Source organism: Rhinopithecus bieti, unplaced genomic scaffold (genome assembly GCF_001698545.2).
Source record: "Rhinopithecus bieti isolate Rb0 unplaced genomic scaffold, ASM169854v2 scaffold_425, whole genome shotgun sequence".
Lineage (NCBI taxonomy): Eukaryota > Metazoa > Chordata > Mammalia > Primates > Cercopithecidae > Rhinopithecus > Rhinopithecus bieti.
In genome coordinates, this window is record NW_016803361.1 from 5,056,462 (window position 1) to 5,083,632 (window position 27,171).

The 27,171-nt window shown below is 48.9% G+C and overlaps 1 protein-coding gene and 1 pseudogene across 2 annotated transcripts in view; one reads left to right on the plus strand and one right to left on the minus strand.

Moving 5' to 3' along the window:
- SIPA1L3 (signal induced proliferation associated 1 like 3) overlaps positions 1–22,146 on the minus strand; it is a 170,223-nt gene extending 148,077 nt beyond the window's left edge. Inside the window, exon 1 of one of the 2 annotated variants that reach the window (XM_017881217.1) lies at positions 22,069–22,146. The gene's annotated coding sequence lies outside the window, so the exon portion shown is untranslated. The remainder of the gene's footprint in view (positions 1–22,068) is intronic. The other variant, XM_017881222.1, reaches the window with a different exon arrangement.
- LOC108535307 (UPF0764 protein C16orf89-like) lies at positions 4,789–7,310 on the plus strand (annotated as a pseudogene).
- Positions 22,147–27,171: the final 5,025 nt, after the last annotated feature.

The window sequence follows — 27,171 nt, forward strand, 5'->3', positions numbered from 1 at the left end:
GAGATCGAGACCATCCTGCTACACGGTGACCCCGTCTCTACTAAAAATAAAAATACAAAAAATTAGCGGGCTGACCTCGGTGAGCGGCGCGCCTGTAGTCCCAGCTACTCGGGAGGCTGACGGCAGGAGAATGGCGTTTGAACCCGGGAGGCTGGAGCTTGCAGGAGCTTGAGATCTGCCCACAGCACTCCAGCCTGGGCGGCAGAGCAAGGACTCCGTCTCAAAAAAAAAAAAAAAAAAAAAAAAAAAAAAAAAAAAAGAAAAGGCACTCAGCCAGACTCACCATCAGAGCATTAAAACCCCAGAGATCCCACTTGACACCCGTCAGATTGGTGAAATTGGGAAGCAGGACAACAGCAAGTGGTGAGACGTAAATAGGGAAGCTGGACCCTCTTGTTCTCTGGGGGGAGCGTGGGTCAGAGCAGCCTCATGGAGAGCTCAGGAGTTCAAGACCAGCCTGGCCAACAGGGCAAAACCCCATCTCTACCAAAAGCACAAAAATTAGCTGGGTGTTGTGGCGGGTGCCTGTAATCCCACCCCTGGGGAGAGAGAAAGCCCATCTCGGGCTGCAATTGATTCCTGGATGTAAGCCCTATGAATTCCTAAGGCGAAGGTAGGCAGATGCTCACTGAAGCACGGTCTGAAGTGGGGTGGAGCTGGCGGCAACCTGCATGCCCAACACTAGGGGACCAGACACGTGAGGTGTGGGGGATGTACAACACGTACAACTGTTCAGTTGCCAGACGCCACACACTAGACACACATACAGTAATGTGGCTAGATGGCGAACACATGCTATTTGGTGAAAACCGGAAGAAACCGAAAGAATGAGATTTGGAGCTCCAAACCATTTCCAGAAGCTCCTTATTCAAACCTCATTTATATTTTGCAAGGATGTGTGCACAGCTACAGACATGCCACAAACATTTCAGACTGGGGGAAGGAATGAAAGGACAGATAGAGGATGAAGATGGAAAGAGTAACAAAAACCCTCCCAGTGACAAGGGAGGCGACATCCATTTTTTTCTTCCCACCAGCAGACAAGTAGTCTTTGGCAACCTGACTCCACTTGCCACCTTCCCCACCCCCCGGCTTTTTTTTTTTTTTTTTTTTTTGAGATGGAGTCTTGCTCTGTCACCCAGGCTGGAGTGTAGTAGTATACTCTCAGCTCACTGCAGCCTCCACCTCTCGGGTTCAAGGGATTCTCCTGCCTCAGCCTCCCAAAAGCTGGGACTACAGGCACACACCACCATGCCCGGCTAATTTTTGTATTTTTGGTAGAGACGTGGTTTCACCATGTTGGCCAGGATGGTCTCAATCTCTTGACCTTGTGATCGGCGTGCACAGCCTCCAAAAGTGTTGAGATTACAGGCGTGAGCCACCATGCCCAGCTTGCCCCCATTTTTGGGTTTTAACTGAGGGTGGATGACGCAGGAGGCAGAAACTGGACACAAGTCACTAAACTTCTTCAAAAGAAAACCACACTTCTTTGTTCTCAAATGCCACAAAAGCTGTTGGGCGTGACACGATTTGCTAACTTAGGGAGGGGACTTGGTCAGGGACCGAGCTTGGTGGGCATTTGGTTGTCTACTCAATTTCCGCTGCTGCTTTTTTCAGCTCCTAGACAACAGAACCCAGTTAATCAAGAGTGATCAGGATGTGGCATTCCTCTAGGAACCCGATTGGCTTGACTGAGGGGCACGTGACCTCAGCTGGACCAGCTGTAAACTGAGGGGAACCACTTATAACCATCAGTGGGGGGTGTTCTCTCTCTCCTGATGCCTGTGGACAAGGGCAAGTGGCCCTGATTAGCACTCGAAGCCATTCTGGAACCAAGAGGCATACACAGAGGCCTTCGGAGGCTGAGAACCTGAGTCCCTGACAGACATGCTTGAGCTTCTGATCCTACCCACCTGGTGCCCATCTATCCCTGGGCTTCTAGAACACATCACTTGTCTTAACCACTGGCCAGATGGTGCCAGGGTTGTTACTTGCAACTAAAAAGCATCCTGACTGAGAACCACAAAGTAGCCTGCTATCTTTTGATTGTTAAACAAGAGAACATCTCTGTAGGAGGGAAATGGGGCATCAGAGGCATGAACAGGAAGGGCCAATTCATCCCAGCGTATGGGAAATGTTCACCCAAACTGCAGGTCCCCTGCCCACCCAGAGGCACACACACAATTCTCTGTGCGCGAGAGCTCAGGGAACCCTCTGCGGTGGGTCACTGCTTCCCTCACATCCTTTACCACAGTGGAGCTGCTGCCAGTTTCCCGTGTTGTATTTCTCCTGATGACGGCAGGGGGTTAATCCCCAGCTGACTGGAGTTGAGGATGAGAGACAGGACCAGAAAGCCCGGCCTGGCACTCCTGCAGCTGCTCTGTTCCTGAATCAAAGGTCGGACTTCGGGATCTGGACTGCCGCTGGGGTCTCTAAAATGACACATGGTCCGAGGCCCCTCATGAGGAGACCTGGCATCAAGGGAAAGGCACCAGTGTGGCAGGGGTGGCCAAAGGAGTGTGCACTCTGGGGTCAGCCCGGCCCGGGTTCAATCATCTCTCTACCCACAGATCGCCTGTGACTGCCTCTACTATAAAGTGAGTGGCAGGAGGGATCCAGGATGAAGGAGGGAAAAATAACACAAACCTACGCAGTGAGACATCGTGTCACTGGCCACGTCAGTTCACTCATTCAACAAATATTTATTGAGCAGCTCTTTTGGGCCAGGTCCCGTTCTAGATGCTAGGGACACGGCAATGCACAAGACACAGATTTTCTATGGTCAAACAGGAGCTCCCAGGCTATACTATAGTGTGTAGACAGGCAATACCCAAGTCCACAAATCCACTGTGATACGTGCCATGAAGAAAATAAACCAGGTGATATGATAGAGGAATGTGTAGGAGTGTGAGTGTGTGCGTGCGTGCATGCATGTGTGTGTGTGTTGGGGCGAGGGGGAGCAGGCTGGCAGGAAGTATAGCAGAGTGATTATGAAGCCGGATGCTCTGGGTTCAAATCCTGATTGTGCCACTTCCTGCCGGTGTGGCTCGGGCAAACAACCCGACTTATCCATGCCTCAGTTTCCTCATGAGTAAAACTGCATAGTGCCCGCCTCACAGGGTTTTTGGGAGGACTAAGTGGGTCAATATCCATAACACACTGAGCAGTGGGGACCACACCTGGCTGGGGAGCCCATCCATTTAGGGATCTCTGGAAGAGCTGCTCAGCCACCCAGATGGCTAGGCAGCCACAGCTACAAGCCATGTGGGTTTTCTGAGACACGACACCCCCAAGTGCTCTCAAAGAGAGCCCCCCTCCTGCAGGGTCAGAGCCATCTTGCTCTGAGCAGGCAGCCACGGGTATAGCAGAAGGGACAGCAAAGCCCTCTACTTACCCAGCAACTGACAGACACCACTCACGCACAGGAGATGCCGGGTTGTGGGGTCGAGGAGCTGCTCGGGGGACCTGGGCCCCTCCACACCCCGAAAATCCAGCCCCGTCCCCAGGCTGCAGGCGAGATGGCAGATTCATGTGGGCTCTTGCTGGGGGGCTGCGGCACAGGGCCTCCCAAAACTCTCAGCCCATGAAGGAGTCATTTCCTGTGCCCTGCCCAGGAGACACAGGTAATCTGGAAACTCCCCTCCCCAGCTGCCCTGTCTCTTTCCAGGGCAGGGCCCAGAAGAGGGAACCGAGAGAAGCACGTTGCTTGGCATGAGGTCATAGACTCCACCACCACGCCACGGCCGCCGACCCACAAGGCTCCCTGAAGCTTTGTGCTGTCATCTGGCCACTCAAAAGAAGTAGGGAAACGAGGAGGGGGGACAGGCTGCTGGCAGCCCCGGGCCTGAGAGGAAATGAGGCCATCTTTGCCGGAAGCAGGTGGGGGTCCCTTCTGAGAGGAAGGGCCTGGAGGCCTGGAGGAGGAGGCGGGGCTGCTGTGACCTGTTTCTCGGGCCTCCCAGCAGCCTGGGATGGACCAGCAAGCTGCTTCTTTCCTAGGGGCTGATGAGTTGAGAACCAGGGCACCTTCTCCTCTATAGAAAGCTCCTTTCAACCCCGCTGACTGAGTGGCCAGATGACAACACAAAGCTTCAAGGAGCCACAGTGGTGGGGGTGGCTCTGGAGTCTCTGACCTGACCCTGGAGCGGTACAAACTGTCCTGGGGGAGGAAGGGTGTCAGGACATCAAGCCTTGAAAGTGCACACAGAAGTTTAAAAAGAATTAAATGAAGTTGTTATCACTTCTCCCCTGAAAACCCTTCTGTGGCTCCCAGGGCCTGTGGGAAGAAAGTTCAGATCTCTTACCGTGGCTCACCAGACCAGCTGACCCACGTTTTCCTCCCTGTACTCTGCTCCTCCAACACACCCAGCTCCTCCCCACCCTAGGACCTGCGCACAGACTATTCTCCCAGCCAAAACGCCCCAGTCTCCAGCCCACCCTAGGTAAATTCCTGTTCATCCTCCCAGTCTAGCCTCACAGGTCGCTTCTTCGGAAAAGCTCCCTCTGCCACTCCCACGCCCATCCCAGCCTGGAATAAGACCCCCACCTCCTGCCTGTTCTTCTCTCTCAAGGCCCTCTGCACTTTTTCTTTCTTTCTTTTTTTTTGAGACAAGGTCTCGCTCTGTCACCCAGGCTGGAGTGCAGTGGCGTGATCATGGCTCACTGCAGCCTCGACCCCCTGGGTTCAAGCGATCCTCCCACCTTAGCCTCCCGAGTGGCTGTGTACTTTTTCTTTATAGTTTCATTGCCACCGTTGAATTATGTGGCTCTTTGATTATTTGATATCTCTTTTTTTTTGAGACGGAGTCTCACTCTGTCACCCAGGCTGGAGTGCGGTGGCGTGATCTTGGCTCACTGCAAGCTCCGCCTCCCGGGTTCAAGTGATTCTGGTGCCTCAGCCTCCTGAGTAGCTGGGATTACAGGCGCCGGCCACCACACTGGCTGATTTTTGTATTTTTTGTAGAGATGCGGTTTCACCATGTTGGCTAGGCTGGTCTCGAACTCCTGATCTCAAGTGATCTGCCCACCTTGGCTTCCCAAAATGCTGGGATTACAGGCATGAGCCACCACGCCCGGCCTGATTATTTTATAACTATCTCCCCCACTAGATGGTGAGGGCCACGAAGCCAGAATAATGGTAATGTAGGATTTTACTTGTAACAACAGCTCAAGTCTATCAAACACTGATGATGTTTTACAGCATTAACTCATTGATTCCTAACAACAGCTCCATGAGTCAATACTTTTTTTTTTTTTTTTTTTTTTTTTTTTTTGAGACGGAGTCTCGCTCTGTCGCCCAGGCTGGAGTGCAGTGGCCGGATCTCAGCTCACTGCAAGCTCCGCCTCCTGGGTTCACGCCATTCTCCTGCCTCAGCCTCCTGAGTAGCTGGGACTACAGGCGCCCGCCAGGTCGCCCGGCTAGATTTTGTATTTTAGTAGAGACGGGGTTTCACCATGTTAGCCAGGATGGTCTTGATCTCCTGACCTCGTGATCCGCCCGTCTCGGCCTCCCAAAGTGCTGGGATTACAGGCTTGAGCCACCGCGCCCGGCCGAGTCAATACTATTATTATTCTCATTCTCTAGATGGGGACGCCACGTCAGTCCTGTCGGTGGCACCAGGCACTCAGTAAATGGTCTGGGGGGGCGCCCAGATGTCTGGGTTACATTTCTGATTCTCCTTCCCCATCATCCTCTGGGAACAGGAGCCCAGGTCCACGGAATACGCTTCTGTCATACTCCACAGTGGCGATCCCCAATTCCAAGGGCTCCTCTGGGTTCTAATCTCCCCCTAGTCCATGAAGACATTAATTTAACACATTTTTATTGTGCAGCTATTGTGTGCCGGGCGTGTCCTGAATAGAGAGAAAGCAACAAACGATACGTGTAGTCACACCTCCACAGGACACAACAAAGCCCCGTCTCTCTAGAACCTGCTCCCGCCAGCCTTTTTTGTGCCTCCCATCACTGGACACAGCAATCACCTCAGGCCCTTGTCGCCCTCCTGCCTCACGGCAGGAGTCCATACTCTCTGGGTCTCCTCCCTCCTCACTGGCGCTCCCTCCCCTAGCGTCCTTCGCTGATTCCTCGCCATCTCTCTGCACAGCTTCGCTCCTCCCCATCCACACGGCTCTTCCGGTGATTTCAACACCTCTGTGCTGGGGACCCCTACTTTTCCTTCTGCCACCTGGACCTCTCTCAACTTCAGGTGTGTGTATCCAACTGTCTCCTTGCCGTCTCACGCAGCTGTCCGACAGGCACCTGGCACTGAATAGACTCACAGCGGCATTTCTGATTCTTCACAGGGCCTTTTGCCACTCCCTGCAAACCCCCACCCTGGAGTGCCTCAATGCAACATCTTCACTCCTCACCTGGTGTCCAGGCCCAAACCTCAGGGTCATCCTAGCCCCCTCTGTTTCTCTCACCCCCACATCCAGGCCATCAGTACTCACTGTCAGCTCCACCTTCAGATGTAAATGGGCTCGCCCCTCCCTCACAACCCCACAGGCAGGACCATGGACCACAGCAGGAGCTTCTGCCCCAATTTCCTGGCTCCGGCTCCTGCTGCCACACACAGCCAGAGGGCTTCTATTAATCTATGGGTCAGATCATGTCCTTCCTCTGCTCAGAACCCTCCCCCTATCCATTTAAGGAAAAGGCCCCAGTCCCTAGCAGGCCTCCTGTGGAACTCTCTGACCTCAGCTCCTCTGTGCCCTCTTTTTATCGTGGTCACTGAGGCAGGTGTGTCACGGTATCTCACTGTGATTATCATTTGCTTTTCCATGACGATGATTACGGATGGTGAGGTATGCACTTTATATAGTAATAGTAGCAACAGTAAATGGTTAACATTGACACAGCACTTACTATGTGCCAGGTGCTATGCTAAGTGCTTTCTTTATACATACGGTGGAATGATCCCTTCCTAAACCTCTTGGGCCTGATGTGTTTCGGAATTCTGAATAATTCAGACTTTAGAAAGGCAACTCTAGAAGGTTCGGAGCGAGCAGTGGTAGTCTATCACATCGATATTTCTGCAGTGATAACAAGACATCAGCTTGGATGATATTCCACCTGGGACCATGGATCTGTTTTTTTTCTTTCTTTCTCTCTCTTTCCATCTATCTACATATTTATTTATTTTGAGATGACGTCTCATTCTGTCGCTCAGGCTGGAGTGCAGTGGTGTGATCTCAGCTCACTGCAACCTCCGCCTCCCGGATTCTCCTGCCTCAGCCTCCCCAGTAGCTGGGATTACATGTATGCTCCACCATGCCTGGCTAATTTTTGCAGTTTTAGTAGCGATGGGGTTTCACCATGTTGGCCAGGCTGATCACTTGAGGTCAGGAACTCCTGACCTCAAGTGATCCGCCCACCTCGGCCTCCCAAACTGCTGGGATTACAGGTGTGCGCCACAGTGCCTGGCCCATGGATCTGTTTTAAATCCTTGAATGCCCACAACCACATTATGACGTAGGCAGCATTATCTCCTCTCCTCTGTTTTACAGATGGAGAAACTGAGGCACAGGAAGGTAAGTGCTTTGGCCATGGTCATAGAGGTAGAAGGGGAGGGCTGGGATTCCAATACATTCCAAAGGCCATCTTTACTACTGGCTTTCAGGGCAGCTGACAGGAAATAAATCAATGTCGAATGAATGAATGATTGAGGTCAAGCTGGGGATGTGAGAGAACTAGTTACCAGCTCCTGCAGGAAGGTCAAACACTACTGAGCTAGTTATTTGTGAGTGGTTAACTTCACTTATTTTGGATACAAGATGTAACCAAAGATAAAGCAAGATATGCCCAAAACATTATCCTTTAAAAAAGTAGGGTCTTTCCTTATTTTATTTTAGAACAAGTGCTCTTTGGGAAAGACATACTAGCTTTCAAAAACTTAAATGATGCTAGTTTGGAAAATAATAGAAAGGGAGGCATATATTATAGGAAACTTGGTAAGTATTCCCAAGGGCTTGACCCCACAATTCCAAGTGTGATAAGTCACTGTAAACATGCTCTTTAAGCAATCCTAAAATTTATATGTAGCCACAAAAAAACCCCAACTAGCCAAAGCAACACTAAGAAATAAAAACTTGGAGGCATCACACTTCCTGATTTAAAATTATATTACAAAGCTATAGTAATCCAAAGAGCATGGTGCTGACATAAAAACAGAATAGAAGAGAGAGCCCAGAAATAAATCCAAACATAAGTGGTCAATAAGAATGAAACTGAGCCCTACAAAGAATGAAATTTTATAACATACACAAAAATAAACTCAGGTGGATAAAAGACCTATATATAAGATTTGAAACGATAAAACTCCCAGAAAAGAACATGGGGGAAAGCTCCTCAACACTGACTTTGGCAATGATTTTTTGAACATCACACCAAAAGCTCAGGCTACAAAAGCAAAAATAAATAAACAGGACTACATCCAACTAAAAAGCTTCTGCACAGCAAAGGAAGCAATTAACAAAATGAAAAGTCAACCTATGGACTAGGAAACAATATTTGCAAACCACATACCTGACAAAGGGTTAATATTCAAGATTTATGAAGAACTCTTACAACTCAATATCAGAAAAAAATAACCAAGTAAGAAATTAGCAAAGTGCCAGGTGTGGTGGCTCACACCTGTAATCCCAGCACTTTGGGAGGCTAAGACAGGAGGATCACTTGAGACTAGAGTTTGAGACAAGCCTGGGCAACATAGTAAGACCTGTCTCTATAAAAAATTTAAAACTTAGCTGGGCATGGTGGCTTGTGCCTGTGGTCCCAGCTACTTCAGAGGCTGAGGCAGGTGGATCACTTGAGGTTAGGAGTTTGAGACCAGCCTGGCCAACACAGCAAAACTCCGTCTCTACTAAAAACAAACAAACAAAAAACACAAAAATTAGCTGGGGCCTGGTGCGGTGGCTCACGCCTCTAATCCCAGCACTTTGGGAGGCTGAGGTTGGGCGGATCACGAGGTCAAGAGTTCGAGATCAGCCTGGCCGACATGGTGCAACCGTGTCTCTACTAAAAATACAAAAATTAGCCAGGCATGGTAGCGCACGCCTGTAATCCCAGCTACTCAGAAGGCTGAGGCAGGAAAATTGCTTGAAGCCAGGAGGCGGAGGTTGCAGTGAGCTGAGATCACGCCATTGCACTCCAGCCTGGGTGACAGAGCGAGACTCCATCTCAAAAATAAATAAATAAATAAATAAATAAATAAATAAATAAATAAATAAAAAAAAATAAAAATTAGCTTGGCGTGTTGGTGGGTGCCTGTAATCCCAGCTACTGAGGAGGCTGAGGTAGAATTGTTTGAACTTTGGCGATGGAGGTTGCAGTGAGCCGAAATCGAGGCACTGCACTCTAGCCTGGGTGACAGAGTGAGACTCCATCTCAAAAAAAAAAAAAGGAATAATAATAACAAAATAAATAAAGATTCCTTTGAAAAGCAAGATAGGAGGGCCGGGCGCGGTGGCTAAAGCCTGTAATCCCACCACTTTGGGAGGCCGAGACGGGTGGATCACGAAGTCAGGAGATTGAGACCATCCTGGCTAACATGGTGAAACTCCGTCTCTACTAAAAAATACAAAAAACTAGCCGGGCGAGGTGGCGGGCGTCTGTAGTCCCAGCTACTCGGGAGGGAGGCTGAGGCAGGAGAATGGTGTAAAACCGGGAGGTGGAGCTTGCAATGAGCTGAGATCCGGCCACTGCACTGCAGCCTGGGAGACAGAGTGAGACTCCGTCTCAAAAAAAAAAAAAAAAAAAAAAAAAAAGAAAAGCAAGATAGGGACAAATAATTTTAAGCCATGTTTAACCAATTTAAACAAAATACTTCAGGAGAAAGTCTTGAATGGGGCATTTAAACTAGAATTTCGAATTTTTTATAAAAAGGATGTGTAATATAGCACTGAAAACTGTCTTAAAGCAAAGTGCCACTGTGGGGGAAGAAAGTACATGGAGAAATTTTCCTAAGTTGTCATTTCTTATTCACACTGGAATGATGAGTCTGATTGACTCACAAACAGGCGATTATATAACCACTTTTATATGTTCACGTTTACTCAGCCACTTACCCATGTTCAGTAACTGTCCTTAAACATCTGAGTTGGTTTTTTTAAAAAAAAAACCTAACAGTGAGTGGCTGTAGAGATCACCAATTCCTNTTTTAAGCCATGTTTAACCAATTTAAACAAAATACTTCAGGAGAAAGTCTTGAATGGGGCATTTAAACTAGAATTTCGAATTTTTTATAAAAGGATGTGTAATATAGCACTGAAAACTGTCTTAAAGCAAAGTGCCACTGTGGGGAAGAAAGTACATGGAGAAATTTTCCTAAGTTGTCATTTCTTATTCACACTGGAATGATGAGTCTGATTGACTCACAAACAGGCGATTATATAACCACTTTTATATGTTCACGTTTACTCAGCCACTTACCCATGTTCAGTAACTGTCCTTAAACATCTGAGTTGGTTTTTTTAAAAAAAAAACCTAACAGTGAGTGGCTGTAGAGATCACCAATTCCTAAAAGAGGCATTAAAAAAAAAAAAAAAAAAAAAAAGCTGTCTAATGGTAGAGGAATGGCTTCTTGAGAGTGTTGGGATACAGTTTCCAGTGGCAATATACACAAATTCAAGGGGTGCCACATCACAAATGCTTCAGATAGACGTGGAGACAGTGTACTCTGGAAATATGTGCAGATGACTCAAAAAGTGACTCTTGTAAGAAGGATGCCTGGGAAAAGTATGACTAACACTGTTTTATGACATGTGAGAGGATATACGGAACATTTTGAGTCCAATTTTCTCTTTTTCCTTTGAGACAGGGTCTCCCTCTGCTGCCCAGGCTGCAGTGCAGTGTTACAGTTATGACTCACTGCAGACTCCAACTCCTGGGCTCAAGTGATCCTCCCACCTCAGCCTCCCGAGTAGCTGGGACCACAGACATGCACCACCACACTTGGCTATTTTTTTTCTTTGTAGAGATGGGGGTCTTGCTATGTTGCCCTGGCTGGTCTCGTACTCCTGGCCTCAAGTCATCCTCCCTCCTATGCCTCCCCAAGGGATAGGATTACAGGCGTGAGCCACTGCATCTTGCTGAATTCAACATTTTTGATATCTGGATTCCAAACATGTCACAAAATTAATCAATTAGAAAATACAGAAAGGCAGCTGATTATGTTGTCCAAATCCCTAATATTTCAGGTGGGCCCCCAAACTTTTTTTTTAAGATGGAATCTTGCTCTATCACCCAGGCTGGAGTAGAGTGGCGCAATCTCGGCTCACTACAACCTCCGCCTCCCAGGTTCAAGTGATTCTCCTTCCTCAGCCTCTGGAGTAGCTGGGATTACAGGTGTGTGACACCACGCCAGGCTAATTTTTGTAGTTTTAGTAGAGACAGGGTTTTGCCATCTTGGCCAGGCTGGTCTCGAACTCCTGGCCTCGGGTGATCCACCCGTGTCGGCTTCCCAAAGTGCCGGGATTACAGGCATGAGCCACTATGCCCTCCTCCCCCCATCGCAAACCTTTTTTCATCTCTTTGGAAAGCTACTGAACCACTTTGTTTTGGGGTACATATGGTATTTTTTAGGTACAAGTATTGAAAAAAATCTGGAAGACACACACCAGCTCGTAAAAGATTATCTTGGGGCATTATGGGTCCTTTGATTTCTTTTCTTAAACAACAAACAAGTATTACTTTGATAATCAGAAATGCAGGCTGGGCGAGGTGGCTCATGCCTGTAATCCTAGCACTTTGAGAGGCCCAGGCAGGTGGATTGTCTGAGTTCAGGAGTTCAAGACCACCCTGGGCAACATGGTGAAACCTCGTCTCTACTAAAATACAAAAACTTAGCCAGTCGTGGTGGTGCATGCCTGTGGTCCCAGCTACTCGGGACGCTGAGGCATGAGAATTGCTTGAACCTGGGAGGCGGAGGTTGCAGTGAGCCAAGATTGTGCCACTGCACTCCAGCCTGGGTGACAAAGTGAGACTGTCTCCAAAAAATAAAAATTAAAAAATTAAAGAAATGCAAACAAATAATATAGCTTTATAATGTCACTCAGTAACTCTAACTGAATTGGTCCAGGGTGAGACCCAGGCCTTGGGATTTCTTAAAGTTGCTAACATAATTCTAACGTACAGCAAGGATGGGAATCATTATTAAACATTTTCCAAATTATACTGTAGAAGATGTTCCTAGGTGTCTTTCAAAAACAAAAGTGTTCCACAGTCAAAGAAGCGAGTTTCTTTCCTGTAGAATTTCTCAGACTCTGTAACATGCACATGACCTGCCCCCTCCTCTCCCTCCACACTCCTTACCCTGGTCCCATCCTCCGGCATCTCCCACCTAGACTAGAGCAACAGCCTCCTCCTTACTCTCACACTGGCTTCTAGAATTCACTGTCACCAAGGAACGCTAGTGGCAGATCCTTTGGACATGCAGAGTTTGAAAAATCTCCCGCTACCTGCCCCGATATTGCCCAGGGCATCCCCACCTGCCATCCTCTGACCACGGAAGGGGCCTGCTTTAAGATGAAGGCACCGTGACGGACAGTCCTCCATGCTATTGTCGAGCTGCTGTGTCACCAGCTCACAGGGTCCAAAGAACCCTCAGACTTGGAGGTGGGGGGCCTGACTGCTTAAGTCTGAGTCAATGGGGGTGGCTGTTACCTGGAGCCAAAAGCCTCCAATCCATACGCTCTTTATCATTTTACTCTATTTACTGGTCAGCAGTTTTTTACACCAGGTAAAAATTATCCTATGTATCTGCCTGGTTCATTGTCTGTGTCCCCCGCCTCGAATGCCAGCTCTGAGAACAGGGATATTTGTCGTCTTGTTCGCTGCTGGAACACCCGCTGCCAGAGAGTGGGAACTCAGCATTTGTTAAGAGAATGACTGAGCTCATTTGATTCTTTCAACAGCTCCAAAAGGCAGGTGTTCCAAGTCCCAGCCTCCTCCTCACCGCCAGCCAGACGCGGCACCATCTGCCCCCACCTACCTCTCCCAGCTCTTGACCCTGCTGTTACACAGGTCTTCTTCCAGTTCCTTTGCAGAGTCAAGCTCCTTCCCACGTCTGCAGCTCCGCTGATGCGGTTCCCTCTACCAGCGACTCTCTCCCCATTCCTCGCCCCCACTGGGGGAAGGTCTACTTATCCTTCGGGCCTCCTCCTAAACGTCAGTCCTTATGACAGACGTTCCCTGACCTCTCCAGACACGTCCGGGCTCTCAGATATGCTGTCACGGCCCTCTGGGCTCCTCCGCCAGAGCACTTAGTGCAGACATAATCACACAGCTGTTGCTGTAATTACTTCAATTCGGTTTCCACCACTAAACTATGAGCTCCAGGAAGGCGGGGGACACCTCTGCATTTCTAGAGCCCTGAGAAGGCCTGGCACACAGTAGGTGATGCATAAATACCCCACCTGTCCACTGTGGCTGTGATAGTTACTGCTCACTGAGTATCATATTTCTAGCCCTTTGCAGTTAGGCAGAACCGTGTGACAGTTCTGGGTGCAGGTGGAAGTGAACATGTGGCTTCTGGGCCTTGGCATCCAAGTGCTGCTGTGCAACTCTCCGTCCCCTTCTCCTGCCGTCGTGTCTCTGCAGCTGTGAAGCTTCAAAATGGGGCCTGGCCGGGAGGGGGAGCAGGGGAGCTCCCGTCAGCCTGGGTCCCTGAGGTACAAGGTTAAGCCCTCCCACCTGATCTGCCCATGTCACGAGTAAGAAATGGACATCTGTTGTGTCCAGCCTCTAGGATTTCAGGGTTAATTTGTTACTGCAGCAGAAACTCACCCATCAGAGGCATTCCTGTGAATGAATGAAGGCAGCTAGAAAGCAGAGACACTGTGATCACCAACCGGAAGGTGTGGAGCAGGGAAACGGCCTCCAGGCACCCCGCATGGAACTCAGTGAAAGAACAGGAAGCGGGGAATGGGCCAAGCACTCCACAGGGAGCCACCACTCTGGGCTCCTGACGGGGCAGATGAAACAACCCAGAGCCTCCACTGCCTTCAGACAGGGCCTGCCTGGGCAGCCCTCAGCACACACGCTCTTTAGGGATCACAGCCAAGTGTCCGTCCCTGGGGCCGGAGGAGAAGGCAGTGCTGAAGCCAGCAACACCCTGGAAAACCCTCTTAGACAGAGGAAGCTGAACCAGCAAGGCTGCATGAAGTGTCTAGGCTAATTCGGGCTGACAACCTTCCCTCCGAATCACCCACTGGGGCTGTGCCCTCCTGGCTCCATCCTAGAGAATAAATCACACTGTCAGGTCTAATTTGGGGCTTGGCTGATGGGCTGAGCAGAGCATCCATGCATGCTGGCCACAGAGGTCAAGGGCAGCCTACACTCTTGAGGCCAGTGCTGAAAAGTCTGAGGAATGAACAAGAAAGGGGACCAGGAGGCCGGGAGCCATGGGTTTCCAACACACACCAAAGAAACTCCCAACTTGTTCCATGGAATTCCTGGCCCAGGCTTCCGCTGTATGAGCCCTGCTCCCAGAACACAGTCCTGCTATAGCTAGGGCTGTGCCAGCTCAGGGCGGGGGGCAGGGTGACCCCTCACATGTCTGGTGAATGAATAATCACAACAGCAGCAGCTCACGCTTATTATCTTATAGGCTGTTACTAAGCCACTTAACCTCCAACGTGCAGTACGTGCTAATGAATGCAAGATGCCACCATCCTCCTCCTCCTCATTATCATCATCACCACCTCCACCACCGCCGCCACCATCATCTCATCATCATCATCTCATTATCGTCTATTATGTGACTTCTTGTGCCAGGTACTGTCCTAGGTACTTGTAATTCATAATCCCATCTTAATCCTCAGAACCACCTTGGGAGAAAATGGAAGCTCCCAGAATTAAGCTGCCCATTTAGGGCTAGTCAGGGGCTCAGCTATGACTAGACCCCAGGTCAGCTGGACTCTGGAAAGCTGTGCTCTTGGCTACTGTGTCGACCCATTTTTGTTTCATCTCCCTGGAGAAGCTTGTCCCCAAACTCCAAGTCACCGTTAGGTGCCTCCTCGGGGTTCCCACAGCCCCGTGGCTTCCCCTATTAGAACTCTTATCACTCTGGGTTGTTTACCTGCAGAACTTCCCAACATACTGTATATTGGAGTAAGCCTCGTGCCCAGCAGAGGAGCAGGAACATGGGAGGTGTCCAGTCAATGATGGTTGGTTGGAAGGATGGATGGAGACCCAAGTCTGAACCTTTCATTTTATTGAGGAGGGGAACAGAAGTTCAGAAAGGAGAGCTGTCGTGAGAGTTTCACTGAAGAAAGGCAGATAGAGAAGATGGTAGCAACTGCTCTTTGATGAATTTCTATTCCACCTCCAAAGCCCAAAAGCTGCTTCCAGGACCCCTCTTTGACCCCTAGGCTGGGTTGGGCACCTCTGCTGGGTTCCCACTCTCCTGGGCTTCCTCTGTCACAGACCTGACTACTCGGGGGTCTGAGGGCCTGCTCCCTCACCGGACGGGGAGCCCCATGAGGGCAGAGCCACCCAGCCGTGAGGCTGGCCCAGCCACCACTGCATCTCCACTACTCTACAGGGACGGGCACAGAGGAGGCACATAACAAATATGTGGGCAATCAACCAGCAGACCTCCAGAGAAAGAAAAGGCTAGAAGCCTCATCCTGGGAAGAATAACTAAAAGCACAGGTATAGTTTGTTTGGAAAAAGGGAGGCCGAGAGGGGTTCCCTCGGCCACTTGTAAGTCCCCGCATGGCTGCCAGGAATAAGACGTGCAGCGGGTGCTGCTCCCGAGGACTGGACCTGAACATGTGGGAGGTAGTTAGTTACACAGGGGCGGATGCAATTCACAAGACAGTTTTTTAATGATCGTAACTTCCCCACAGCAAAACATGCTGCTGGGCTCCGCCTTGCTGCAAGAATTTAAACCCAGGCCAGATAGTGAGCAGCCTGGGCCCCTCCACCCCACCCCACCCTGGACCTCTTATGAGGCAACAAAGTGTAGTGGCTTTCTTAGGGGCCCTGGACCCAGGCTGCATGCCCCCCTGCCCTGGCTCCTCTACTTGGCAGGCAGCTTCACCACTCCGTGCCTCAGTTTCCTCATCATTACCATGGGGATATCATAGCAGTGACATCTTAGTGTAGTTGCAAGAACTGAATGAGATCATGCACGTGAGGCGCCTACGGCAGGGCTTGGCACAGAGTCAGCACCCATTAATGTTCATTATTACTGCTTTTCCTTCCCCATGGAGCCAGGCAGTACTGGCTGGCTACCCCAACAGATACACTCAATTCATTTTTTCTCTGGCTTCCTCCTCAGGAAAGGCTGAAAAGTTAAATAACATTTGCCACCTTCCTTGGAGCTAGGGGAGGCTACGCGACATGGCAGCAGCAACTATGTCCATGAGGGGAAAGGCCAAGAGAATCAAAGTGGCTCTGCCCTGACACTGCCCAGCCACCAAACTAACACTGGCAGCCAAGCACCTCCAGGTGTGTTTGTAGTGGGCAAGAATCAGCCCTCATTCAATCAAGCTGTGGTGAGTGGGGGTTTCTGTTCCTGAAACTTGAAGACATTCCTGGCCGATGCACACGCCATGATGCAAATGGCTCAAGGCACACACCCATGGTAATTGTTTGCCAATTTCAGCTCAGGCCCACTGCTGAGAACCCCTGACCCAGAGGAAAAACAGTGGGTGGCTGAGCTATACAGTGCTTACCAAGCCCAGTCGCTGTGTTCCACCCTTCCTTTTCAGCTGTATCTGTTCTCCATCTGTACAATTACTTACACACACACACACACACGTATCTCTCTTGCTGTATTGCCCGGGGCTGGAGTACAGTAGCGTGGCCTCAACCTCCTGGGCTCAAGTGATCCTCCTGCCATAGCTGTCCGAGTACCTGGGACTACAGGTGCATGCCACCACGCCTGGCTACTTTAAACATTTTTTGTAGAGATGGAGTCTCACTCTGCTGCCCAGGCTGGTCTTAAACTCCTGGCTTCAAGCGGTTCTCCTGCCTCGACCTCCCGAAGAGCTGGGATTATAGGGTGAGCCACTGTACCCAGCCCTGAAGTGATGTTTAAGCTTTATATATTTTAAAAGAATCTCTATCACCACTAAAAATGAAAAATTGCTATCTCTTGCTACAAAGAAAAGGAAACTTAAAAAACAAACACAATGAAAACAAAATATAGTCATATTCATTATCTGATGTCGCATAATTTGGGTTTAATGGACTGGCAAAAAATTCTTCACTTTCCTTTCCTATTGGGGGGGACATCAGATCTGGCAATACTCAGGGATAAGACTGGCCCCACTGAGCAGGGCTGCCCCTCGGAGAGGGAACACATTTCCTGTTCACAGAAACTGTTCTGAAGGGAGATGATTTGACTGCAAACTCCCAGCTGGCTGTGGATGAATGAGGCCGGGGACCGCCTCACTCCCTCCTCTATTCAGGGCCTCCTCAAAGAGGCCTTCCTTGGCCACCTTGTCTAAAAATTGCCCTGTGAGGCCAGTCTCCTTCCCTGCTTTATTCATCACTATATACTCCTATATACATCCTGTATACACTATATACATCACTATATACATCTAACTTATCCTATATTCACCTTTTTTTTTCTTTTTTTTGAGACCCTGTCTCGCTCTGTCACCCAGGCTGGATTGCAGTGGCACGACCTTGGCTCACTGCCACCTCTGCCTCTGGGTTCAAGTGATCCTCCCACCTCAGCCTCCTGAGTAGCTGGGATTACAGTTGTGGGCCACCATGGCTGGCTAATTTTTTTTTGTATTTTAGTAGAGACAGGGTTTCACCATATTGGCCAGGCTGGTCTCGAACTCCTGACCTCAAGTGATTGGCCCACCTCAGCCTCGTGAAGGTGATGGGATTACAGGTGTGAGCCACCGTGCCCAGCCCTATATTCACTTTTTTTTTTTTTTTTTTGAGACGGAGTCTCGCTCTGTCGCCCAGGCTGGAGTGCAGTGGCCGGATCTCAGCTCACTGCAAGCTCCGCCTTCCGGGTTTACGCCNTACACTATATACATCACTATATACATCTAACTTATCCTATATTCACCTTTTTTTTTCTTTTTTTTTGAGACCCTGTCTCGCTCTGTCACCCAGGCTGGATTGCAGTGGCACGACCTTGGCTCACTGCCACCTCTGCCTCTGGGTTCAAGTGATCCTCCCACCTCAGCCTCCTGAGTAGCTGGGATTACAGTTGTGGGCCACCATGGCTGGCTAATTTTTTTTTGTATTTTTAGTAGAGACAGGGTTTCACCATATTGGCCAGGCTGGTCTCGAACTCCTGACCTCAAGTGATTGGCCCACCTCAGCCTCGTGAAGGTGATGGGATTACAGGTGTGAGCCACCGTGCCCAGCCCTATATTCACTTTTTTTTTTTTTTTTGAGACGGAGTCTCGCTCTGTCGCCCAGGCTGGAGTGCAGTGGCCGGATCTCAGCTCACTGCAAGCTCCGCCTTCCGGGTTTACGCCATTCTCCCGCCTCAGCCTCCCGAGTAGCTGGGACTACAGGCGCCCGCCACTTCGCCCGGCTAGTTTTTTGTATTTTTTTAGTAGAGATGGGGTTTCACCGTGTTAGCCAGGATGGTCTCGATCTCCTGACCTCGTGATCCACCCGTCTCGGCCTCCCAAAGTGCTGGGATTACAGGCTTGAGCCACCGTGCCCGGCCTATAATCACTTTTTATCTGTTTACTGCGTTACTCTCCAGTAGGATGTCCGTTCCCTTAAGGTAAGGAGTTTGTTTTGTTCATTCCTGAATCCCTAGTGCCTAGTGCTTCTAGTAGGTGCTCAAATGCACATTTGCTGAGTGAAGGAAAATGAATGGACAAATGAAACGTGTTCTCGTTCATTCCAAGTTCCCTAAGGCCCTGGTTACCAGCTAAGAAAAACGCCGGTCTTCCTGCTGTGTGAGGCAATGCTCGGAATTTACTTGGGATTTGGGGCCTTTTATCACATTAAAAAGAAATGTGCTAGATTAAAACAAATATAGCCCATAGGATATAAATTAGTAACCAAAGAAAGAAAGAAGTAAGGCGGAAGGGACAGGTCTTCCTTACAGAAGAATTCCAATTCATAAATGTAGATGGAATGAGAAGCACACAAAAACTGCCATCAGGGAAACAGCACAGCAATAACTGCTGTAGACAAGACCTTGGCCAGCAATGGATGCTAAAATTAGTGGGAGGAAGTTTGAGGAAAAACGGGATGTGGGATATTAGCATAGCCTCAAAGTTTCTCCCCAAAGGTAGCATTTTTTTGTTTTGTTTTGTTTTGTTTTTTTAAAGGGATAGGGTCTTGCTCTTGCTACCCAGGTCTTGCTACCAGGTCTTGATACCCAGGCTGGAGTACAGTGGCACGATCTCAGCTCACGGCAATCTCCGCCTCCTGGGCTCAAGGAATCCTCCTGCCTCAACCTCCTGAGTAGCTGGGACTACAGGTGTGCACCACCACACCTGGCTAATTTGTTTTTATTTTCTTTTTTTAGAGCCAGGGTCTCACTTCATTGCACAAGCTGGTTTCAAACTCCTGGCCTGGAGTGTCCCAAGATAACTATTAATTACAAAGGGAAAAGTGTAACTTTAGTGTGGAGAAATCTGACACACAGCAGCTTAACCAAGTGATCTAGGTGAACATTACCAGAAACACAACGCACCAATATCATAGACCCCCACAAAGACGCACTGAGGAGGGCATGCTACCTGTGTAGCATCGTTCTAAATAATGAATAACCTCAATCAGGTCATGAGAAACCATCAGAAAAACCCAAGTTGAAACACACAACAAAATAGCAGAGCAGTCCTCTCCCAAAGTGTCCAGGTCAGGAAAGGCTAGGAAAGATGGAGGAATTGTTCCAGATCGGAGGAGGTTAAGGAGACATGAAAACCAAATGCAGTGCGGGATCAAGAATAGACTCTTGGAAGGAAAAAGGACATCAGTGGAAAAACTGGTGAAATGTGATTAATGTCTGTCACTGAGTTAATCGTACTGGGCTGTGTGAATTTCCTGGTTTTGATCACTGTGTTACAGTTGTATAAGATGGTAACATAGGGGAAAGCTGGATGTAGGGTAGACCTGTGGACTCTGTAACCATTTTCACAACTTTTTTATAATTCTCAAATCACTTCAAAATAAAAGTAATCAAGAATTGTGCTAGGAAGCATCCTTTGACAGAAATCTGGCCTCTAGTGACTGTCCCACACACCAGCTTCAGGTACCCAGGCAAGACTGCCAGGATGAGGGAATGTGACGAGAACCACTAAACGTCCAGGAGAGAGAAACTCCATCCAGAGCCACTCAGTTCCCGCAGCTCGGCTGACACAGCTACCTGCATCCAGGTTCTGAAGGCCACAATCCTCCCCTTTCCACTTCCCACACTGGTATGGTCTCTTGGTTCTTCAAGGATCAGACAATGCCCCCTCCCAACAAAGCTGGGGATCGTCCTGGAAGGTTTCACTGCAAACTGGAATGACATGCAGCTGGGGTCCCACGCCACTGCTTAGAACCCGCCCACAGAAACAAAAGAGAATGTTCACTAGCAAACCAACCCAAACCCAACCCCAAAACCTAAATATAACATATTTGAAACCTATACAGCACAGGTAAGTATTTGCCATATGTATATATTTTAAATATGTGTAAATACCCATTACCCATGCCATATATGTGTATGTATGTATTTATTTATTTTAATTTTTAGTTTTTTTTGAGACAGGGTCTCGCAGCAGCCTTGACCTCCACTGGTTCAGGTGACCCTTCCACTTTAGCCCCGGTGTAGCTGGAACTGCAAGTGTGCGCCACCACGCCCAGCTCATTTTTGTATTTTTTGTAGAGACAGGGTCTCACTAAGTTGCCCAGGCTAGTCTCGAGCGCCTGGGCTCAATCAATCCTCCAGCCCCATCCTCTCAAAGTGCTGGGGTTACAGGTGTGAGCCACCACACCTGGCTCATATTTTTAACCAACAGAGAAACTAGTACATTCACATCGTGGGGTGGCGGGGCTGCTCTGAATCTTGATCATGGTGGCAGTTTCACAAGTGTCTACATCTGTCTACATTCAAAGAACTGTATACCAGCCAGGCGCTGGGGCTCAGGCCTGTAATCCCAGCATTTTGGGAGGCTGAGGCAGGCGCATCACCTGAGGTCAGGAGTTTAAGATCAGCCTGGCTAACATGGTGAAACCCCATCTCTACAAAAAATGTAAAAATCAGTCAGGCATGATGGCGGGTACCTGTAATCCCAGCTACTCGAGAGGCTGAGGCGGGAGAATCACTTGAACCTGGGAGGCAGAGATTGCAGTGAGCTGAGATGGCGCCACCGCACTCCAGTGTGGGTGACAGGGTGAGACTCCACCTCAAAAAAAAACCGAGGCTGAGGCAGGCGGATCACCTGAGGTCGGGAGTTCGAAACCAGCCTGACCAACATGGAGAAACCCCATCTCTACTAAAAATACAAAATGAGTGGGGCATCGTGGCGCATGTCTATAATCCTAGCTACTCGGGGGGCTGAGGCAGAAGAATCGCTTGAACCCAGGAGGCGGAGGTTGCAGTGAGCCAAGATCGTGCCGTTGCAATCCAGCCTGGGCAACAAAAGCGAAACTCCATCTCAAAACAAAACAAAACAAAACAAAGAACTGTATACCAAAGAGAGAGTTTTACTCTATGTAAGGTTTAAAAATTGAATGAAAAAATAAAGAAAAAAATACAAGTATATGAAATGTATGATACACTGAGGTATGCTCATGAGCAAAGATCTTCAAAACATACTATTATTGGGGATGGTGGAAGCAAGCCAAGAAGCACCACATAGCATGTTTCCTTTTTCTTATACAGCGAACCAAAATAAGTGTGTATATGTGCACGTAGGAAAGTTTGTGTACAGGAAAAGGTCTGGCAGGGCACCTAGCCAGTGACTGACAGCAATTACCTCTAGGACAGATATTAGGCTTGTGGGTGATGGCAAGAACAGTGAAGCAAACTTTCATTTTTCCCTTGATACTTTTTTTTTGTAATTTAAAAAAAATAATAAAGATGCTTATGTGTATGAGCTGTAAAGTTCTAAGCAAACCAGCAGCCACACCGTACTCACCGTTAGTACCTTCTAGACACTAGAACTCTTGGATGGTCCCAGGAGAGCCGACGTCAGAGACTGTGCATCTACATGGAGGAAAAAGAAGAGGTTAGGTCTCTGGCCAACTTAAGCCTTCCTGCTGCAATACCCAGCTGTCAATCACATACTCACTCTTTCAACAAGTATTTACTGAACATGGTTGAGTGTAATCCCGGCACTCTGGGAGGCCGAGGCGGGTAGATCACTTGAGGCCAGGAGTTCAAGACTAGCCTGGCCAACGTGGCAAAACCCCATCTCTACTAAAAATACAAAAAATTAGCCAGGTGTGGTGGTGGACACCTGTCATCCCAGGTACTTGGGAGGCTGAGGCAGGAGAATCACTTGAACCTGGGAGAGGAAGGTTACAGTGAGCCGAGACTGTGCCACTGCACTCCAGCCTAGGTGACTGTGCCACTGCACTCCAGCCTTGCTCCAGCAAGACTCTGTCTCAAAAAAAAAAAAAAAAAAACAAAAGAAAAAAATATTTACTGAACACCTGCTACATGTCAGGCACCGGGAATACAACCAGGGTTCTCCAAGACAAAGTGGCTGTCCTCAGGAAGCAGACAGTCTAGTAGGGGAGGATGACAGTAACAAATACACAACACAAAGTCAGGGAGTGGAGCCTTGATGAAACCTAGCGGGGCGACGCCATAGTGATGGGACTGCGACCTTACACGGAGAGCTCTGAGAAGGCCTCCTGGACTAGGGGACAGAGATGTGAATACACGAGACCACAGATCGTGTGACTACCTGGGAAAGAGCCTTCCAGAGGCGGGAGCAGATGTGGAGCATCTCAGGAGCAGCCAGGAGGCCCGTGAAGCTGGCACGGGGTACGTGAGGGGTGAGCAGTGGCGGAGGGGACAGATGGAGGACTATTCTAAGGACATTTCCTCAGACAACTGTGAGCAGAGGAATGACAGAGAAATCGCACTTGTCCTGGTTTGGAACTTTATATTATGAATTTATGCCTCTGAATATGTAGTATGCTTGTTTATATTTAAGTGAATATTCCATGGATGAATGAATGTCTCCAGGCGGAGAAGGCACTGTCTGTATTGTTCAGCATCACATTCTAGGCATCGGCAGAGGCTGGGCACTAAGTCAGGAGATGAGATCTGAGAGAGCCTAGAGCTGTCCCACATGCAACAGCCATTCACTAATAACAATCCCTCCCAATGTGCCGGCTCTGTCCTAGCAGACATGCACTGACTCATTTCACTCTCCCCATCATCCAAGAAGATCCTATTATTACTTCCAAGTTACAGATGAGGAAACTGAGGCACAGAATTCATAAGAGATCCACTAGCTGAGGTTGCCCAGTCAGTCAAAAGTATACTAAGCCAGGCACAGTGGTATCTGCCTATAGTCCCAGCTACTCAAGAGGCTGAGATGGGAGGATTATTTGAGCTCAGAAGTTCAAGACCAGCCTGGGCAATACAGCAAGACCCTGTCTCTCTACAAAAAAAAAAAAAAAAAAGTGTACTATATACAGCCAGGATGTGAACCCAGCAACCTGGTCCCAGAGCCTGTTTCTGACCACGGGGCTAAACCACACTCTGTCACGATGGTCAATGAAGGCAGGGCCAACCGTGGGCTGGCAACACCTTCCTGCCCTACTCCCCAATACCATAATGTCCAAATGCTACCCAACATCCACACCAACCTCAAAGGCGGGTCAGCTCCTCCAGGAATCCTCCTAGGAAGGAAGCCTAGCAAGCAGTTAGTCAATACTCCAGGGTTCAGGAATCGGGACAACTTCAATGATCATTCCCCTGGGGTTCCTGGAGAAGCCCAAGGGGGTTCTTAACCTTTCTCATGCCAGGGACTCCTACTGGCAGCCTGGTGAATTAGTTGCAGACTCCTCAGAATAATTTCTTTTTCTTCGAGATGGAGTCTTGATGTATTGCCCAGGCTGGAGTGCCGGGGTGCCATCTTGGCTCACTGCAACCTCTGCCTCCCAGGCTCAAGCAATTCTGCCTCATCCTCCCGAGTAGCAGGGTTTACAGGTGTACACCTCCACCTCAGGTAATTTTTGTATTTTTAGTAGAGATGAGGTTTTGCCACATTGGGTAGGCTGGTCTCAAACGCTTGGGATCAAGCGATCCGCCTATGTTGGCCTCCCACAGTGCTGGGATTACAGGTGTGAACCACCACGTCTGGCCTATTAATGCTTTTATATTACAAGATCTAGTAGTGAATCCAATAACTATAGTGATTTAGAAATAGGTAGGTGTTTAAATGATATTTTGTGATATTTGCAACACTGTAATGTGATATGGGAATATCTGTGATTTCTAGTAGTGACAAAGTCACAGATATTGCTAATCCAATTGTGGTGTATTGCCCTGTGCATAAAAAAAATGTTAATTTCAGTTAGAGGGTAGTGAAAATAGAGATGTAATGTTTTTCCCAGCCAACCTCATGACCCACTAAACTTCCACCCTTCAAAGGTCCATGGACCCGAGATTAAGAACCCCTCAACGAGATCTGAGAGTGGGTAAAGGCAGAGCAGGTTCCAAGGGAAAAGAACAACTGGGGAGTGTGGGGCAGATTCAGCTTCATGAAGTTAGTATGGGAAGGGGTTCCAGGTGTCGGCTGCTTTGGCCCACCCTGCATCCACTTCTCTTCCTCAGTCAACCCCTTGAACCTCACCTTTCCCACTCAGTCCTATGGGACTGACCCCACCCATGGGTTGTGGGTGGGGGTGGGACTGGTCATGGGATCCAGGTCTGGCCAAAAAGCCACTGCACTACCTTCCCTGTTCCAGCTTCAGCGACGGCCCAGGGTGACCCTGCCACCAAAGCCAGGATGATCAGAGCCAGTAAACACCAGCCCCATGATATATGCTGGGACTATGGGGGCAAGAGATGGTTTATTTCCCTTGGAGCTGCTAAGCTGGTTGAATCTACTTGTGGAACTGTTAGGGGCTGCTTCAGAGCCTACCTGAGAATAAAATCAGCACAGAAGAATGCAGAGCCAGGAGGTAAAAGGAAACACGTCCTGGCAACCTCATGAGGCCCTGGATCCAGCCATGCCTGAAACCATTCCAACCTGAATCTCCCAGGCCCTGTGTCCATCCACTTCCTTTTATACTTCAGCAGGCCGACCTGAATTTCTATTTGTTCACACAACCAAATGACTCTCAACTAACACAGGAAGGGCAGAGGCAACTGCTGTTCTTGACGATTCCCATAGCTCCCTACCAGGCCATTTAGCAAAGTACAAAATAAAATTAGAAACAGTCACTATACATAGAAACAGCAAATATGGAAAAATCCGCTTTTAAAACACTCAGAAATGGCCTCTTGGGCTGTTGCTATTGCTAAGCTGGTCTAGGAAGCCCTCACAATGGTGGTTTTCAAGATGCTTGGCAGGGCAGGAGGGAACCAGACGCACCCAGAACATTTTCCTTTATCACTAGACTTCCCATTTTAAAAATTCCTGGGATGATCAGAAAACCCCTGCAATAAAGCTCTTGTAAAATTTTAATAGCCGCCTTTTAAATTGCAACGGAAATTGCTTTCCCGCCACTCTAATTTTTCTCCTTTCTTTCTCTAAAGTGATGCATATGGCTCTATAGAGGCTGATCACCAGCTATGTGCCGTGGCGCCAAGTCTCTCTCAGCCAGGAACCTACTTCCTGCCGACTAGAGGAAGCTGTGGATGCCTGTCGTTCCGCAGTCCCTCATGCAGGAGAGAGGAAGATGCCAAAGGGCCCTGGAAACGGCAGCAAAGGAGGGCTACAGATCCGGGAATCCAGCCAGTACCCTGTGTATCCCAGGGCCCCACTTTCTACCACCTGGGAAGGGACGACGCCCTTCGGTTTGCTTCCACAATGCCAGCACACCCATGGCCATGACCCATTCATCACACAGGCGACACACAGGCCGAGCACTTCACTTCCTACAGGTTTACAGCAAGAACAGAATCCCATGAGAGGCGCCCTGACCCAAATGTCTCCTCCCTCAGCCATAGGGATTGGCTCTGGGAGAGACACGTGATCCAAGCATGGCCAATGAGAGTGGGCCCTGGACGTTTTGCTGCAATTTCTGGGGGGAAACAGATGGGCGGTAAGGCAGGAGTACTGCTGAGGACTTTTTTGCCACCTGAGGGTGAGCAGAGGCAGGCAGGAGGAAGGGGCCGAGAATGAAGTTAAACTTGAGAAAGGCAGAGTCCGGAAATAAAGAGGGGTAAATTCCTGATGAGAATACCTGAGTACTGACTCCAGTTGGGCCAGTTCTGGGATTTTTCAGGTCCCTGAACCATTAACTTCCCTTTGCAGTTTAGTTAATTTGACTTGGGGAGGTTCTGTCGCTTACAACAAACTAACAGCACAGGAAGGGACCTGAGAAATCAATACAGCACTCCTTCATGTTTGGGCGAACATGACCCTTCTAAGAAGTTGATGAAATAAAACTATGTCATGTCTCTCCAGGAAAAAAAGCACAAAATACTGCCTGTCTCAAAGATGTCAAAGATTTCTGAAGCCCCTGTCCGTAGGAACTAAGTGATGAATCCTTTGATCTATCTGACTTGTCTGTCCACTTGGTGGAAAAGCAAACTGGGGTCCAAAATGCGTAAATGACTTGTTTGGGGCCCAGGGCCCGCTGGGCTCCCCGAGACCCCCAGGTTTCACCTTAAACTCCCCTGAGTACAGTCCTCCAAGGAGATTGCAGAGGGTAAAGAAAGGCTGCAAGTGAGGCTCTAGGCCACCACACCCTCACCTAACCTCTGGCAGCTCCATTTTTTCCTGCTTTATAAAACGGGCCTGCAAGAAAGTGTCTGACAAAAGTTCCATAACACCATAATCAACATACTGAAAACCAGTCTTTCATATTACATTTCAGAACACTTACATGTTAATTACCTTGATTTCAACCCTCATGAAACCCTGTGAAGCAGGCATTATCACCATGGCTCCAGGTGAGCTGTTTCTGCTGGGCTGACCAGGTCGCTTCTCTCCTGACCTCAAGGCTGGCTGCAGCACCTGCCCCTTTTTGTTCCTGGACCTGTACTTCTGGGCCTGGGTTTTCTATTCCACTCTCGTATTTCCATCTCAATTCATATGGAAAGGATCATC